Genomic DNA, 18,108 nt, shown 5'->3' with positions numbered 1-18,108 from the left:
ATTGTTCCCAGTAGGTGGTTGTGCAAGCTGGATAGAAAGATCAGTGATTTTCATGTTGGTTGGTAGATGACGGAAATCCTCTTCAGGTCGTGTCTTGTGATATTTGTAATCTCAGCACTTGGGAAGTGGAGGCAAGAAGATCGGGAGATCCAGGTCACCCTCACATACATATTTGAGTTCTAGACCAAATCTACAATCAACATTGTCTCAACAAAACAAACCATTTTTTGCCCATATCTAAGAATGTCTACTAGGTGGGCTCTGCATGTGGCCTCCTGAGGAGGAACAGCTAATAGAGGTAGAAGGCATTTCTCTTCCAGATAGAAGGTGTGGGCCCAGTCAGGGCTACCTGTGCTTTGATGCTGTTGTTGTTCTTGTACCTGAATCAGGCTTTTAATCTTTTTAAAAACTTATTTTAAAATTTATATTATGTGTGTGAGCGTTTTGTTTACATGTATGTTTGTGAACCACATGCATGTCTGGTCTCTGAGGAGGCCAGAAAAGAACACCAGATTCTCTGGGACTGGGGTTACAGATGGTTGTAAGCCAACTTGTGGATCCCCTGGAAGACCAGCCGATGCTCCTAACCACCAAGTCAATGATCTGCGGCCATGTGAGATGAGACAGGTGTCTTCTGAGGCCCAGATGTTTTGTCTTCAACACCTATTGGAGGGTCCTTTGTCAAGATACTAGTTTGTTTGGTCTGTGCAATGGTGGCCAATCCTGAACATCAGGATTTTACACTGGCAAACGTCTGTCTTTATCTTTCTTGCTGCCCCCTTGAGAAGTTAGATCTGATGTACTTCAACTCTCAGGTCTCCTGTGGTGTAGCGTATGAGGGTCCTTAGAAATACACATCACTTCTACAGGAGTCTTGAAACAAAGGCTGAGTCAGCACACAGCTTTGTGAGGGGAGGGGGACCCCTGTGGCAGCATTGCTCCTATGCATTTTTACTGTAACATTTATATAATATGAAGGATACAGACTAGTTTTAAAAATTTAAGAAGTATACACACAGGCCGGGCGTGGTGGCGCACGCCTTTAATCCCAGCACTCGGGAGGCAGAGGCAGGCGGATTTCTGAGTTCGAGGCCAGCCTGGTCTACAAAGTGAGTTCCAGGACAGCCAGGGCTATACAGAGAAACCCTGTCTCGAAAAACCAAAAAAAAAAAGAAGTATACACACTAGTGACATCCATACTACTGGGCAGCCAGCAGCACTTTTTATTTCTAGAACATTTCTAATCTTTTAGTATATAATCATGGGATAAGATAGGCCCTTTTATAGTGTGTAGCTCTGGGTTTTTAGTTTACTTGAAGGTTGTGCAAGTGTCACCACTAATGCATGGATAAGTTATTTGTTGTGATGAAATACCATGACCAAGGCAGAAAAAGGAGTTTACTTAGGTTTACGGTTCCAGAAGGTGAGGGCCCATGCATGACCCATCATGGTGGGAAAGTATGAGAACAGGCAGGCATTAGTGGTGGGAACTGGAAGCTGAGAGCTCAATGCTTGAACACACAAACGGGAAGCAGAGTGTGAACTTCCAACAGTGTGTGGTTAGAAACCTCAGAGTGACATACTTCCTGTAGCGAGGCCACACCCCCTAAACCTTCCCAAACAGAGCCACCACTTGGGGACCAAGCAGTCAAGCACAGGAGCCTGGACAGGCCGCTCTCACTCAAACCACCACACTTCAGATCACCTTCATCTTTTGTTTTGTTTGAGACAAGCTCCTCCTGCCCTTACCACCAAGGGCTAGGGATGCAAGGGTGTACCACCAAGCCTGACTTGCGTCAGTTTTCTGTCTGGTTTCCACACAGTCTCATCCTCTCTGCTAACAGATGTGTCTGAGATACAGCTTTCTTCTTTTCTTATTGCAAGCGTACATGTGTGCTTGGATGTGTTGAGGGCACATGTATATGTGCACATGTGTGAAAGTCCACAGCTGATGCTGGGGTCTTCCTTGATCACCTCTACCTCTGTGTTGAGGTGGGGTCCCTTGCTTATCCCAGGGTTCTCCATTTCTGCTAATCTGGCTACCCAGCTTGTTCTGGGGAGTCCTTGTCTCTGCCTCCTGTATACTAGGATTACGGGAGGGCCACCATGCCCACTGGGTTTTATGTGGTTTCTGGAAACCCACACTCTGATCCTCGTACTTATTTTACCCACTGAGCCATCCCCTCCAGCCTCATACAGAAAGGGTCCCTGCTGTTGTTTTTGGCATTTTCTCCCCAGCCCCTGAACACCCACCTGGGTATCTGGATGCTGACATCACCTGGTGATGTCAGGCAGTGGTGACTGGCTGTGATTACCCACCTATCTGGCAATAACAGTGTGACACATACTGATTTAGAGATGTGAAAAGTGTGGGTCTGAGAGCTAGTGAACTCAGCAGTTAGCACCCGGCTCCCACCCGGCTGCATTCCCTGTGACTCAGTTCTTACTCACACCTCTGGTGGCATCTTTTGAAGCTCTCTGAACTTGTGATACTTTGGACAGACCCCATGACTATACCCATAATGTCTCTTTTCTTTTACTCTTTTTTATAGGGTCATAGATGGAGTCACTTTATACAGCCCAAGCTATTCTCAAACTCACCGTCCTTCTGCCTCAACCTGTCTCTCTAGTTGCATCTGTATAATCTCTGTGTATTGGCTCCTACCTTAGACCAAAAACCCCTACGTAGGGAGCATACAGTAATGTGCTATTTATATGTGTATTCACCATACCTAGTGTTATAGAAGGAAAAAAGGGACTTAACAGGTAGTTGTTGACCCAGCAGTGAGCAAAGAACCCCCCAAACTTCAGCAGACTGTGTGTGTGGTGGGGTGCTTACATCAACTGTCCTAACTGTTAATCTTCCTCTAGTCCTGTCTACTGATGACGTTAAAGAGTGAGTTAGGAATCATGAGCTTCAACATATGCAACGCAAGCTAACCTGAGCAGCTGTAGAAACACAGCTATGAGGACGTGGGGACAGCTATGAGGACGTGGGGACGAGAGGCCTGAGTTGCTCCTGGCCATCAACACAGTGTGATTGTCTCAGTGCAGGTCAAAGGCTTCCAGGTTGCCCATTGCTCAGCTGAGTCTGAGATAGCTCGCTCTGTGATAGGAAGAAATGCCGAGGGCTGCTGTCAGTAACACTGTTCTCCTGGGACACACTGGCTTTTTGCTTTTGTCCCTGCTGTCTTCTGTCTCAGTTTCTGCCTATGTTGGCCCTGCCTAGCTATGAGTAGTAACTCCAATTGTACGTGAACTCTTGACCAGGCTGGACTACAGTGGCACCAGGGAGCATGAGTGCCTTTGGCTCCTTTCACTACGTGTGTATCTGGAAACTGTTGTCTGGGTCTGCATGTCCTACAGGCTGGGGGTGGGGGATGCTCTTCCATGTGCAGCCATTTTGCTGACCAGCCTTGGGCCTCCTTCTGGGCATCTCTGGTACATTGCTTTTGGGACCTGTATGTGCCACCTCTCTCAGTTAACACCACAAGCCTCACAAAACTCTAGCTTCCTAAATCAGGAAGCCAGGGTCCTTGCACCCTTCCTAGTGGAGCTATGGAAGCATGGAGTTGGGCTACCCCAGGGTTTGCTCTGCCCTTTGGGATTTGCTCAGTGGCAAAGCTTGACCACAGCGACTGAAAGGGGAAGAGGAAATGATCTTATGTGGCCTGGTTGTCTTGCCTTCTGCTCCAACAATAATCTGGCCCTATGAAACTGAGGACTAGGATGGACTGCTAGTGGTCTTTCAGAGGCCCTTCCTGAAATCAGATCATCCCTTCCCCTCCCCTTCCCTCTTCTCCACCTTCTTCCCATCTGTAGTGGCTACTCCTGGTTGTCAACTTGACTATATTTGCAATGGACTACAATCCAGAATTGGAAGGCTTACCAGTGACCCTTATCTGGAGGCTGGGAGATAGAAGTTTCTGATCTGGATCTTGGTATGGAGATCTTGAGGCATAGTGGCTATGGATTCCAGAAGATTAAGACAGGGAGATCTCCGAGTTCAAGGTCATCTGGGATTAAAGGTATGGTGAAACACACCTTTAATCTGGGCTACACCTTCTGCTGGAGACCATATAAGGACATTGGAAGAAGGGAGTCTTGCTCTCGCTTCTTCACCTGCTTGCCGTATGAGATTGAGTAACTGCTAGATCCTTGGACTTCCATTCACAGCTACTACTGAACCATTGTTGGGAATTGGACTGCAGACTTTAAGTCATCTATAAATTCCTTTACTATATAGAGACTATCCATAAGTTCTGTGACTCTCGAGAACCCTGACTAGTACACCTTCCCTCTCCACCTTCTCCTCTCCCCTCCCCTCCCCTCCCATCTTCTCCTCTCCCCTCCCCCTTCTCCTCCCCTCCCCATCTTCTCCCCCTGCCCCATGTTTTCTTTCTTTCCCCTTCTTTCTCCTTTTCCTTCTTTTGACATGAGGACAGGTATGTAACCCAAATTGGTCTGAACTTCTTGATGTGACCTCCCTGCCACCATGCATGGCTCTTCTTGCATTTTCTCTTGGCCTGTGTGTGGGGCCTTTAACCAGGCAGCCTTGACACAGCAGGAGCATTTGTTGGGTGGAAGCTGTGTGAGTGAGAGGGAGCCCTGAGCAAAGTGATGCTGTTATTATCATCAACATTAGATGAAAAACAATACTGCCCGGAGCTCACTCTGGGAACATGAACAGACCTGATTTCGACATGAGACAGAAACGGAGTGAGCAAGCTCAGTAAGTTGGCACTTTTTAATTTTACCAAAAAAGGTAATATTTTTTATTCTCTGAGAATTCCATAGATGCAAAACAATATTGGTCATATTTACTTCCTAGTCCTTTTATGTTTTTAATACCACACTAAATCCAATGTGTGCTACCCACGTATGCATGAGCGTGAGGCCCCCTGTCAGAGCCCACCAATCCACAGACCACACCCCTAATGAAAACTTTCTGCTGCCATCCATCAGTCCTCAGTAGTTCCTCAGCTGGGAATGATGGTTTGTGTGTGTGATCCCCTCTCTGTTCCATGCTGCCGAGCTATCTGGCTTCATCTTGGGCAGGTCTTATGCAGGGAACCATAGCTGCTGTGAGTTTGTAGATACACTGGTTCTGTCATGTCTTGGGGGCATGGAGAAGTGCTCCACCCTTCTCATCTCTGCCTCTTACACTTTTTCTGCCCCCTCTTCTATGATGTCCCCTGAGCCTTGGTATGTGATGTGGATGTCCTGGGTAGGCTAGCACTCCTTACAGTTGTGAATTCTTGTGTTACTCTCCATTCAGTGTGCACAAAGGCTTCCTAGGTGAGGACTGAGAGCAGCACTAACCTATAAGTAAAGACACAGGACTCTAGAGGGAAGCTATGCACATAATAGTAGTAGGTCCATCCTTGGGTCTATGGGCTCCCCTGCCCTGGGCTCTTGGTCAGATTTACAGTATTAGGTATGTGCTCTATCCTATGGAGTGGGCCTTAGATCCAATCAGAAATCAGTTAGCTACCCCAACAACATTCATGCCACCATTACACCATCGGCGTCTTGTGCCAGACAGGTAATTGTGGCAGGTCTCAGGGCTCACATCTGCGTAAAACTTGATGATGTCTCTTCCGCAGGACTCTACATAGCACCTTTCAGTACTATGAAAGCTGCCTGCAGAGAGGGCGCTTCCCAGTCAATATAAGCTTGATTTCCTCAAGTCCTGTGACCAAAGTGTATGGGGTCACAGCAATAGAGTTTCACCATCAAGTTCTAGAAGGCAACCAAGAGCATGTCGGAGGTATGGGACGCCCCTTATAAACAACTTGAGGAGACACATCTCACACCTGGCAGGGTCTTTCATTTGTTAACCTACGGCTTCTGGGAGGAGCCATATCTGACGTAGGGTAGCTCTAGTTAAACTAGCTCTCACAGACAGACAGACGGACAGACAGACAGACAGGCACAGCTTATAAAACAGCGGTTTCTATATGGCTTCTTCAGACGTCATTGATGTTAATTGCCCCTGTTTCTTCTCCCCTTACCTTTTCCCCATCTCCCCCATTTCTGTTTTCCTGTGACTGATGCTCTACTATCCCACTCCCCTTAAGATCTTCCTCCCCTCCCCCCCAGTGGCCTCTTTCTAGTTTCCAAGATTCTATGTGTACCCCAAGTTAGATCCACAAATCTAAAGAGTTGGCTCTGGGATCCCATGTAAGTGAGAACTTGCCATGTGTCTTGCTGGGTCTGGATTATCGCACGCAGTATAGTATTTTTCTAGTTTAATACACTTGCCTACACATTTCCTTTTTCTTTACATCTGTATAATATTCCATTGTGCACATGTTCCTTGTCCATTCATCAGGTGTCCATGTAAGCTGTTTGCATGTTCTACTTGTGAACAGAACAGGAATGGACGTGGATGAGCGCACACCCTGCACTGGGGTACAGTCCACTGGGTGTGTGCCCAGGAGTGCTGTGGGTGGGTCACGTGGGCACGCATATCCATTTCTAGCCTTTTGAGGAAGCTCCATAGTGATTTTCACAGTGGTTGCACCAGCTTGCACTCCACCCCCAACAGGGTGTGAGGACGGCTCACTTCCTATGTCCTGGCCAGAGTTATTGTTACTCGCTTGCTCTCATTTATTATTATTATTGTTGTTGTTGTTAGCTTTCCTTTTTTTTTTTTAAAGATTTATTTATTATATGTAAGTACACTGTAGCTGTCTTCAGACACTCCAGAAGAGGGCACCAGATCTCGTTACGGATGGTTGTTAGCCACCATGTGGTTGCTGGGATTTGAACTCTGGACCTTTGGAAGAGCAGTCGGGTGCTCTTACCCACTGAGCCATCTCACCAGCCCTGTTGTTAGCTTTCTTAATCTTAGCTACTCTGACTGGAGTGAGATGAAGTCTCAAAGTAGTTTTTATTTGTATTTGCTTTTCCCTGATGGTTAAGAATGGTGAACCCTTAAAAAAATATTGCTCGACTCTTTATCTTCTGAGAGCTCTCAGTACAGGCCCACAGCTCACTTTTAAACTGTTGTTTGTATTTGTTTGCTCTTTGTATATTTCAGACACTGATCCCTCCATTAGCTGTATAGCTTGCAAAGGTGGTTTTTCAGTTCTGCAGGCTGCCTCTTCAGCCAATCAGAATTTTCCTTGAGAACAGAGAAACTTTTTGTTTTGTTTTGTTTTTCGAGGTAGGGTTTCTCTGTGTAGCCCTGGCTGTCCTGGAACTCACTTTGTAGACCAGGTTGGCCTCGAACTCAGAAATCCACCTGCCTCTGCCTCCCAAGTGCTGGGATTAAAGGTATGCGCCACCACACCCGGCTAGAACAGAGAAACTTTTTTATCTTGGTTTTCCTGCACTATTTGTTAAAAATACTGCCTTTTCTCCGATGTGTATTTTTGGCCTCTGACAAAAATCAGGTGGCTGTTAGTATGTGGACTTATATCTGTGTCCTTGATTCTAGTGATTCCATTGGCTGAGAAGAGTTACCAGGATTGTCAGGTACATGCATATGCATGTGTGCGCATGTGCATACATGTATGTCTGCAGGAGCACAAGCATACACGGGTGTACATGTGTGAGCAATCATGTGCATGAGCTCACATAAGGAAGTGCAAGTGTGTCTGTGTGCACTCACGCATACATGGGTATACGTGAACATATGTGCACATGCACACATGAATGTCCCGGGAGCATGTTTGGGCAGGTGTGGGGAGCAGGTGTGGCAGCAGTCCCAAGATGGTGCCCGGGACTGCAGCCAAGTCTTATGACTTGCACCTGACTTCCTCATGCACCCGAAAATAAGCCACGTCCATCGTGAGAGCTGCGCAGGCGCACCATGAAGCTAGATCAGGCCATTTGATGAAGGCCAATGAACTGAGATTACGTGGACTGGGCTGATGGGGCGTGGTTGAGGGGTTATATAAGGGATTGCGATTGGGGGCTAGAGAGAGATTCCTGCTTGTATGTTGAAAGGTTCCTGAATAAACTGCTGTGAGAAGAATGCTGTGTCGTCACTCTTTTCTGCTGGTTGGAGACAGAAGCGACAGGCAGGCACAAGTCCGCATGCACATGTACCTGTGTGCATATATGTGGGAGTGTGCACATACCCTCATGCTATGTGACTCCATGTGCATGTGTCTGTATGCAAGTGTGAGTGTGAATGTGAGTGCATGTCTGTGACCTGTGTATCAGTTTGCCCATGCCTTGTGTGCATGTTTGTGCATACTCATGTGTGTGTATGTGAGCATGCATGTGAACGTGTGTGTGTGTACATGTACATGTGTGTGCTCGTCTGTATGTCTGTGCTAAAGCTGAGGCCACCAGAGGCCAGAAAGGTGAGCAGTGGTTAGTGTGGTAGAAAGTGTCATCTTTAAGCTTCAAGACTAGGAAAGGGACTTGGCCATTGTTTGTTCATGCAGGGCAACAGGAGAGGTTTCTAGAGGCCCATGGGTGGTTGCAATCTTTAAAAGCTTTATTTATTTATATAGGTGTGTGTGTATGTCAAAGACAGTTGTGAATTTGGGTCCTCTGGAAGAGCAGCAAGTGCTTTTTCTTTTTAAGATTTATTTATTTGTTATATCTAAGTACACTGTAGCTGTCATCAGACACTCCAGAAGAGGCTGTCAGACCTCATTACAGATGGTTGTGAGCCGCCATGTAGTTGCTGGGACTTGTACTCGGGACCTTTAGATAAGAAGTCAGTGCTCTTAACCGCTGAGCCACCTCTTCAGTTCCAAGAGAAAATGCATTTTTTTCCCTTCTTCCTGGGCAAAGAATCTTTGGCTTTCACTGTCTTCTCAGAAGACTCTGTGACGTAAGAATGTTAAGAACCACTGGTGTAGCAGAATCTTGCAACAGGGACATTTGGCCGTGTGTTGTCCCTCCTTGGCTTACAAGAGTGTGCAGAAAAGGCCGTGTGTGGAGGGCACTGTCTTGCCTGGGCTTGCTGCCTTTGACATTGCAGGTCTATGCTGCTGCTAAGAGGAGGTGGCTGGGGAAGGGATTCAAGGAGTTGGGGTGGGGGTGGGGGTGGCAGGTGACTGAAAGAGTGTACATGTGACACTCTGCCTACATCCCAGGTGCCAGATGTTTGCACCAGCTGCCCAGGGTGGAGGTACAGCCTGTAATCCAGGAACTTTGTAGCAGAGTGGGTGGTCCTTGTGGACATGGAAGGTAAACCTCATTAAGTGGGAACACTGGCGAGCAAAGGCAGTCCTCCAGTTTCCCAGGTGTCTCTGCTCTCACCTGCAAAGGATAAAAGTGACCCAGTCTGAAGGGCCGTGTGGCTGGCCAGATAACAGGCTCGCAGCCAGAGGCACCGTTATTGGCAGCTTTTTCTCCCATCTGGAGCTGTAGGTGGTCTCTGTGGCCCCTACCAGAAGTATCCAAATATATCCAGACCCTGACTTCTTCTCAGAGTATGGGCTGGGAATGTGTGCGCAGGCTACCTGGCGGTTTCTTTGAGCATCCTGGGTTTAGTGTAATGATGGATGTTGTCTGAGGCTGAACTTGCCTGAACAAGGTTCCTCATGGGACTTTCTTCTTTCAGAGTCATGTACATGTTTCCTTTGACAGAATCACAGTGCTCTTTCTGCCTAAGGACAGTTCATCCTATACCACACGATTCATCCCTGCAAGCGGATGGCAGCTCCTCCTAGCCCTGCTAAAGGAGGAGTCAGACCGTGGGCTCAGCCCCTGATCAGCTTCATGCATATTACATTTAGGCTTCTGCACTGTGTGCACGATCCATACTGGAGGGATATTTATTTCCAGACCCGCCACATGCTCCTTGAGGCAGCCCCCACACAGATTTTAATTGCTAAACCGACTTATTCTGACTCAGTGTCTGTTTAGTAAAATGTCTGGAGATACAAAAGGGGGGGAGATCGGGGAGCTGGGCCAGATGCTGTCTGTGACTAACAGGACATCCACCAGAGGGGGCTGAGCAGCTCGCTGGCATGTCATAGGTGGGTGGGCTTCTCAGAGCTCTTAGCTGTGCTCCATTGTGCTAAAATTGTGGTTGTGAATAAGCAATTGCATTCGAGCCTCTAGGCTGAGCTGACTCACTGCTGGTCACTGTTTCTGCGGAAGGCCTCCAGGTCACAGGCTGCTCCAGCTTGTGGAGGCCAGGAAGCCAGCAGAGATCTCCTGAGTGTGCTCTTGACCTGGGCTCTGGCCCCTCGTTCCTCACCCCCTTTGTGGTGCCAGCCAGGGGTCTCTGAGAAAAGCGGGAGGTGGGGACTACACACCGGTTTCAGGGTGAGACTTGGGTTTGATAGGGCTTAAAATCTTCCCCTTTTCCTTATTTATCTTTCTTTTCCTTCCTTCCTTTCTTCTTTTTTGAGGGGAACAGAGGGGCACACATATGCACACACACACACACACACACACACACACACACACACACACACACGGGGGTGTGGAGGTTGGTTCACCATGTAGCCCAAGTTACATGATCCTCCTGCCTTAGCTTTCTGGGATTACAGCTATGCAACATTCCTGGCCCAAGCCTTCAAAACTCTCATTTACGGTTTTTGAGTCACCTTCCAAGGGCGGTCTGGGCACCCGTGCAGGCCTCTGTGCCTCCGGCATGAGGGGACCACAGGCTCGCTGAGCTGAGGCCCAAGTGCTCAGCTGCTTGTTGCAGCACGGGTCATGTAAAATGTTGTCACTGTCCCCCTCCCTGACGGTGCTGTCTTGAGTCTTTGTGACACAGCATTCCTGCTAAAGGATTGCTTCTAAGAGCTCCAGTAACAATTGAGGGAGTGTGGAGGTAAACAGATGGGATCTTTTGTCATTAATAATTGAATTTGAATTCACTCATAGTTTGAAAGAACAGGGAAGCAGGTCCACAGGTTTTAGTAGTGAAACCTCTTGAGAAAGTGATTGGGGGAATCTCAGAGTGCAGGGTCTGAGGCCATGGGAGGAGGCAGGGGCTGCCGAGGCTACTGGACACTGTTAACACCATAATCCAGCTACTGCCAGCTGGGGCGACATTGCCACCATTTCTCCTCCATACAGACTTGTTAATGGCTGCAGACACATTTGCCATAGCTCACGGGGCTTCACTGTTATTTAATGGATAGAATCTGGGATGCTAGTCACAGATCCCATAAAGCAGCCATCAGGGAAGAACCATCAAGCCCTAACACTCACAGGGCCACTTTGGTCATCAGGGCTACAAAGCATAGCAGTCATGCATCCACCCGTGTTCTCTCCCTTCTGTAGCCTGCCTTTGACATCGCCTGAGTGATCTCCCCCAGCCCTGTTGAGAGCATTGTGTGTGCCAGGCACAGTGTCTTGATGTCCAGGTACAGCTGAGGCCAGTCAGGGAATGTGTCTGAAGACAGCCATTCTGTCTAGGGAACTTGGTCTCTATGCATTTGGGCGGGAGTCTCCCAAGGCAGTATTTGATGGTAACCTTTGTCCTCAACAAATGCCAACATCCACTGGGGAATCTGAGAAGAGGTGAACTTTCCTCTGGGGTCCCATGTCATGTCCTGTGCTGGCAAGATCTGTGGTCTGAATGTTGTTCCAAAGGTGTGCTGGTTCCTCTCCCGTGAACCTCCCACTTGAGGAGAGTCTGGTCCTGTTTCAGGAAGGGCGCCAAACTCAGACTTAGAGAGCCCAGGGCTTGTGTCCCTTCTCTGCAAAGACTGTTTATGACTGACTTGAAGATTTCTGCAGAACAATCCCCTACCTCCAGTCCCAGGAGTCCCTGCTCAGAGGTTCTGTGGGGGAGATGAGGGCTCTTTGACCAAGAGTACTTTGGAGAAGAGAGAATCTTCCAGGCCTCACAGTGCAATCCTTCTAACTGTGATGGCTATTCTTGGAAGTCATCTTGATTTCATCTGGAATTAACCAAAGCCCAAGTGATTGAGTACACTTGAGAGGGAATGGTTTGTTTTTGGTTTTTCAAGACAGGGTTTCTCTATGTAGCCCTGGCTATTCTGGAATTCACTCTGTAGACCAGGCTGGCTTGAACTCATAGATCTACCCACCTAGGCCTCCTGAGTGCTGGGATTAAAGGCATGAGCTACCACTGCCTGGCAGGATTTTTTTTTTTAAATAAAAATAATTGAAGTAGGAAGACCCACCTTTGATCCAGATCTTTGAGGTGGAACTATCCACCTTTAATCTGGGTGACACCTTCTGGGGACAGTCTATATAAAGGGCACGGGAGAAGGGACTTTTGCTCTTTGCTGACTTGTGTTTGTTCTCTCTGGCAAGTCCATTCCTTCACTAGCATTAGAGAGAGCCTACTTCAGGATTCTGAAGACCAGACATCCAGCCTTGTGGCTGCTGAACAACTACAGGATTCATGGACCTTCTGTTGGTAGATAGCCATTGTTGGGCAAGCTGGACCACAGCCTATGAGCCATTCTACTAAATCTCTTTACTTATATGCATTCATTCCATATCTTCTGTTCCTCTAGAGAACCCCGACAAATAAACTCAGTACTCTTTATTGTGTCGTAGGCAATGGAGATCATAGACCAAGAAACATCAGTTCACAGGAGGAACTCCAGCTCAGGAGAGAGAAAGAGAAGCCAAGAGTGATAAAGTCTAACTAAGGCATGTGTCTAAAAGGCTGCCTATGCCTACCCCAGGCCACCCTAGGCTGTCTAGGGATGTGTCTTCAAGTCTGTTCACTGGAATGGGATTCAGGCGCTTCCGTTGCCGAAGGAGCTATAGCCTAAGAGCCTCTTTTGGGCCACACATTTCCTGGCTGTGAATGGAAAGTGTTCAAGTGATTGAAAGGGGGTCTGTGGCCTAGGGAACAAGCCCCGGATTAAGTAAGTCATGTGTGTTCTGCTATTTTATAAATATTACTGTAATTAAAATACAGGCATTGAGGGGCTAGAGCTATGACTCACCAGTTATGAGTTCTTCTAGTGCTCACTGCTCTTGCAGAAGAATGGGTTCCGTTCTCAGCAGGCACATGAGATAGTTCACAAGTGCTTAAACTCCAGCTCTGAGGAAGTCTAATACAGCATCCCCTGCCCTTCTTGCAAGTGCGTGTGCACACACACACACTCATGTGCACATACACACTCATGAGCACATAGACACAAAGAGATGTGCACACACACACTCATGCACACACACTCACATGCACAAAAACACACAGAGATGTGCACACACACACGAGCACATAGACACACAGAGATGTGCACACACACACTCACGCACACACACACTCACATGCACAAAAACACACAGAGATGTGCACACACACACGAGCACATAGACACACAGAGATGTGCACACACACACTCACGTGCACACGCGCGCGCGCGCGCACACACACACACACACGCGTAATTAAAGACACAGGGTAAAGCTGCAAGGGCGGATTATCAGTCTCCTGCACCTCCCTCCCTAAGCTTCAGCCAATATTGAATCGGCCCCCAGCCTGCTCCAGTCCCTGTGGTTCCTGCCTCTGTTCCTCCACTCACAGATGGACACATGGCCACTCAGTCTTCAAGGCCTAACTCCTGAGTGTCCTGCAGCCACCAAGCGAGTCCCCCTGCGGTCAACATAATTCCTTGGTGAAAAGGCCTGTGGGGCTTCCAGTCCCTTCTCCTGCTGTTCAGCATGTGTCCCAGGTGGGGTCAAGAATGGTGGCATGGGTTGAGTGAAGGGGCTCAGTGGGGACTTGTCAGTCGGTGACATAGGTTGTTGTTTTCTGTTCCCAGAATCCTTGAGATCGAATTCCAGCAAGTTGTCCTCTGACCTCCACAGAAGAGCTGGGCACATATGTGTGCATGCACATCCCTACACAGAAATTTAAAATATATACTAAAAAGAACTATTTTCATCAGGTATGGTGCCACATGCCTAGAATACAGGGCTTGGGAGGCAGAAGCTGGAGTCCAAGGTCATCTTTGGTTACGTAGCCAGTTCAAAGCCAGTGTGGGCTACATGAGATCTTATTTTGAACAACAGAAAAGCCAGCTAGCCATAGCAACAACAGCAAAACTCCCATACAAACAAAGCCTTATAAAAAGGAGAATTGTAATTTCTATGTTCTAGTATTTCATAGCTTAAACTGTTTCATTTACATACCAGTCATCTAATAATTCTCCTACAGAATTAATCCGTTACTTTTCTTATACTCTTTATAATAAAAGAAGTCAATAAACACACATATACAGGTTGGCCTTGTATTGCATGTTTGTTATTCCAGGGCTTAGAGGGTAGAGGCAGGAGGATCAGGGGTTCCAGGCTTTGATACGTTAATGAGTTTGAGGTCATCCTGAGTTAGGTGAAACTCTGTCTCAAAAGCTAAAAACAAGGGCTGGAGAAATGGCTCAGTGCTTAAAGACCCAGGTTCAAATTCTAGCACCCATATGACAGTTTATAAGTGTCTGTAACTCCAAGATCTGACACCCTCAGATAGACATACATGGAGGGAAAACACCAGCACACATAAAATAAAGATAAATAAAAAAATTTAAAAAGAGGAAAAAAAAATTAAATCAAGCATTACCACTGCTACCAACCCCTCCCCTCCCCCTCACCCCCAACAGAAAACCAAGATGGCAAAGATCTGAAAGTCTTTTCATGTTTGTCAAATTTCTATTGTGTTAAAACAAGTTGCTAGCCGGGTGTGGTGGCGCACGCCTTTAATCCCAGCACTTGGGAGGTAGAGGCAGGTGGATTTCTGAGTTCGAGGCCAGCCTGGTCTACAAAGTGAGTTCCAGGACAGCCAGGGCTATACAGAGAAACCCTGTCTTGAAAAATCAAAAAAAAAAAAACCAAACCAAACCAAAACAAAACAAAACAAAAAAAAAAAACAAAAACAAGTTGCCAAAGATTCCAGGGTTCTCCAGAATTTCTGTTCACCAGAGTTCCAAAAATACTGGATTATTAGTTTGAGCTCAGCTACTCCGCCTGTTTGGCAGCCAGCGCTATAAGAAGAGGCACAAACAGGCGCGCTGGCTCCCTCTCGTGGACAGCATGGAGAAGACACGGGAAGAAAAGGGTGTAGCATCCCAAAGCTATGTTTCACTGAAAGAGACCTAAGCGATGTGGTCTGTAAACGAGCGTCTGAGGAAGTGTTGCATTTTGCTGGATAAGGTAAAAAAGACAGTCCACTGGAGGGGGGCTGTAAGACTTATAAACGGAATGTGCAGGTAGTGAACCAACAAGCGTCAGTCACTTGTTCAGCTCAACCACAGTAAATGTTCCTGTGAGGGGAAATTCCAAAAACCAAACCCTATAGGGATCATTCTCCCACCTCTGTCGTCTCACATTTGGGAGACGCAAAGGGGACGCCAGAGTTCTCTCTGACCAGGGATCCCCAGTATAGCCTGGTCCCACCTTAGCATCCTGGGGCTGCCTGGGCAGGGGCATGGGACCCCGTGTCTCTAGCTCATTTCCTGTCAGGTGTTCTACTTAAGCCATCCAGCAGCCCTAGAGGGCTTCCAGGCCTCTCTGCCAAATCGAAGAGACCGTGTGCTCAGGGAGATTGGTTGAGGCCTCAGGCTTTTTCTCTCAAAGGGCCCGTGGAGGGTGGGGTGGGGTGGGGTGTGGGAGGTGTTCTTGATCACCCATCTGACATCCTCTTTTGTGGTCTCTAGGTTGTTTTTGTTTTAGTTTTCTTTCAATACTTGGCCTCTTGTAGTCCAGGGGAGTCTCAACCTAGGTAGGTAGTAGAAGATGCCCCTCCTTCCGGCCTGCCTGCTGGGGTTACAGTTCCTGCTCCTTTGTTTAGATGGTAAAGAGGCAGAAATATTTCTAAGTACTAGGACAGCTCACGATAGTGGCATTCATGAGTACCCAAGATCCATCTGCCTCCCGACTTAGTGTGGAGGTCACTTACTCCAGAAAGACCCCCCCCCCTTTGAGTCCCCCAGGCACCATGAGGCAATTCTGTCATGATTCTGTGGAGAGGAGGCATTCTAGAGGAAGTGATAATGTGAACAAGCAGAACTCTCTGGTTAGCTGCGGGCAGGGACGAACCCCGCCTGTGAGGATGATCTGTCCTCTCAGCTCACTGCTGAGACAGGGTCCTGCCTCCCTGCGATGCTTTGGGTGTGTCAGCCCAGAATGCCTTCCAGGGGCTGTAGGGGCCTTCCCCAGCTTCTCCCTGCCTAAATGCCACTGCGGTGTGGTGCGGGCCTGCAAGCCTCCAGCTGAGGAACGCGCTCCTTTGGGGTGAGTGGATGCCAGTGCTGGATCATGTGCAGGCAGGCAGAGAGGCGCATGGATGCAGGAGAGAAAGAGGTGGCTGATAATGGGCAGTGGGCAGGGAATGGGGAATGAGGAGGTATGGGAAAGGCCAGATGACCCGCAGTCAGGTTTAGCCAGGTGGAGGGAGAGGGCCTGCTGGGGATGGACTTTGAAGGAGCAGATACCTGAGGTCAACTCAGCAGCCTAGCCTGCGGCCACTTGGAGTCACTTCTTACCACTTCATTGGCTGACCAGAGCTCTGGGCCTCCAGGCAGCAGCTGTGTCGTGGGTCTCCTGCTTGACCCTAGGGTTTCAGGGAAAGCTTCCCATAATGAAATTCTGGGCTGAGTTTCAAGAATGAGAAAGGATGTTCCAGGGAAATAGAGCACCCTACTTAGATGTGGGCAGGAAGGACCCTGCCTGTGTGCTAGGCCGCGGAGGGCATTCCACGCCTCTGGGATGTGAAGTCTGCAGAACTGCGAGTGGGCACATTCCAGCCCGGTTCCCCATCAGGGAGCCCCGGGAGCTTGAGGTTTGGAGAATGGAGAGGAGGAAGGACAAGAGTCGCGTATGTCACATGATCATTGAAGAGGCCTGGAGTGTCCAGAGCCCTGCAGTTCCTAACATTACAAGGGACATCCTGTGCCAGCAATTTCAGTGGATAGTGAGGCAGGCTCCCAGGCGTCAGTGGGGACAGGAGGTCAGAAGGAGGAAGCAGAGAGCAAAGACAACCAAGGCGAGATCAACTCTCAACAACGGGCTAAAAGGATTAAAAAAAAAAACAAAAAACAAAACCTCAGTGGAGAGAGGAGGACTAGAGGCAGAAGGGGCTGTGTCAGCTCTCTGATGTATTTAATGGAATTATGAAGTGTATATGTTTAAAGAAAGCAAATGATATAGTAAGTGATGTTCAGATGAAAACCAAACTTTAGAGCAAAGAGGGAAGTCAGGAAGAGGGCCAACGGGAGTTACAGCCAGCCAAGGCCCACTACTCTAGGGTCAGAAAGGACGAGGAGTGACAAGGCAGGCAGGCTCCCTGTCCATTTCCTGGTGGGACTAGAGGTAAGGGGAGAGAGCGAGGATGATGGAGGTAAGGAAGGAGAGAGGTCAGTGGGCAAGAGTGGGCAAGAGGATCCACCAGCTCATGACGCCAGTGGCGGAGAAGTTCACTAGGTGGTACAGGTCTGGGCGAGGCCAGAAATGTGGGGTGTGGGGTGTGGGGCGTGAGGTGTGGGGTGTGGGGCGTGGGGTGTGGGGTGTGGTAGAAAGCCCTGGTGAGAAGGAACTGTGAGCCCAAGGCTTCATGCGGCGTTCTCCATATATGGGAGTCAGGAGATGCCGGTCAATATGAAGTTCAAAAGGAACTTTGGCCACGGCGCTGTCAGGGGTGTCAAAGACAGTGCTGAGGAAGGAAGCTTGATGTCCTAGGAGCGGGAACAGGAAACAGGAAGCCCGTGCTGCTATTTCCTGCCCTGGGCCCCAGGAGTGTGGGAGAGTGAGGAGCCTTCCCCTTGGGAAACAGGGTGGGTATGGGAAGGAGCTTGTCTTCATGGGAACAAGGTCTTAAGAATGTTCTGGGTGGAGAAGGATGGAGAAAGTGGGATGAGTGTGGCTTGGGGTCGGGGTAGGGGCGGCTGGGGGGAGTGCGTGGGAGTGGGGCAGCCGCTGGGGGTGGGCGAGTACGTGGGGGTGGGGATCTGCTGGGGATGGGAGAGCTACTGGGGGTGAGGGAGCAGTTGTGGGGCGGGGGAGCGGCTGTGGGGGGGGGTGCATAAACGAGGAGATGGGCGAGAGATAAAGGGTTGGAACCTGGCTGGCGGACTGGCCAGCATGTTCCTGCCTTCACGGGCTTGAGTTTTGTTGAGAATCTGACTAAAGTCCCAGCCAAGTCTAGGCAGGGTATGAAGAGATAATTGGCTGGGCATGGCCAGGTATCATAGCGACAAA

This window comes from Mus caroli, chromosome 11 (genome assembly GCF_900094665.2).
Source record: "Mus caroli chromosome 11, CAROLI_EIJ_v1.1, whole genome shotgun sequence".
Taxonomy (NCBI): Eukaryota; Metazoa; Chordata; class Mammalia; order Rodentia; family Muridae; genus Mus; species Mus caroli.
This window is presented reverse-complemented; position numbering follows the sequence as displayed.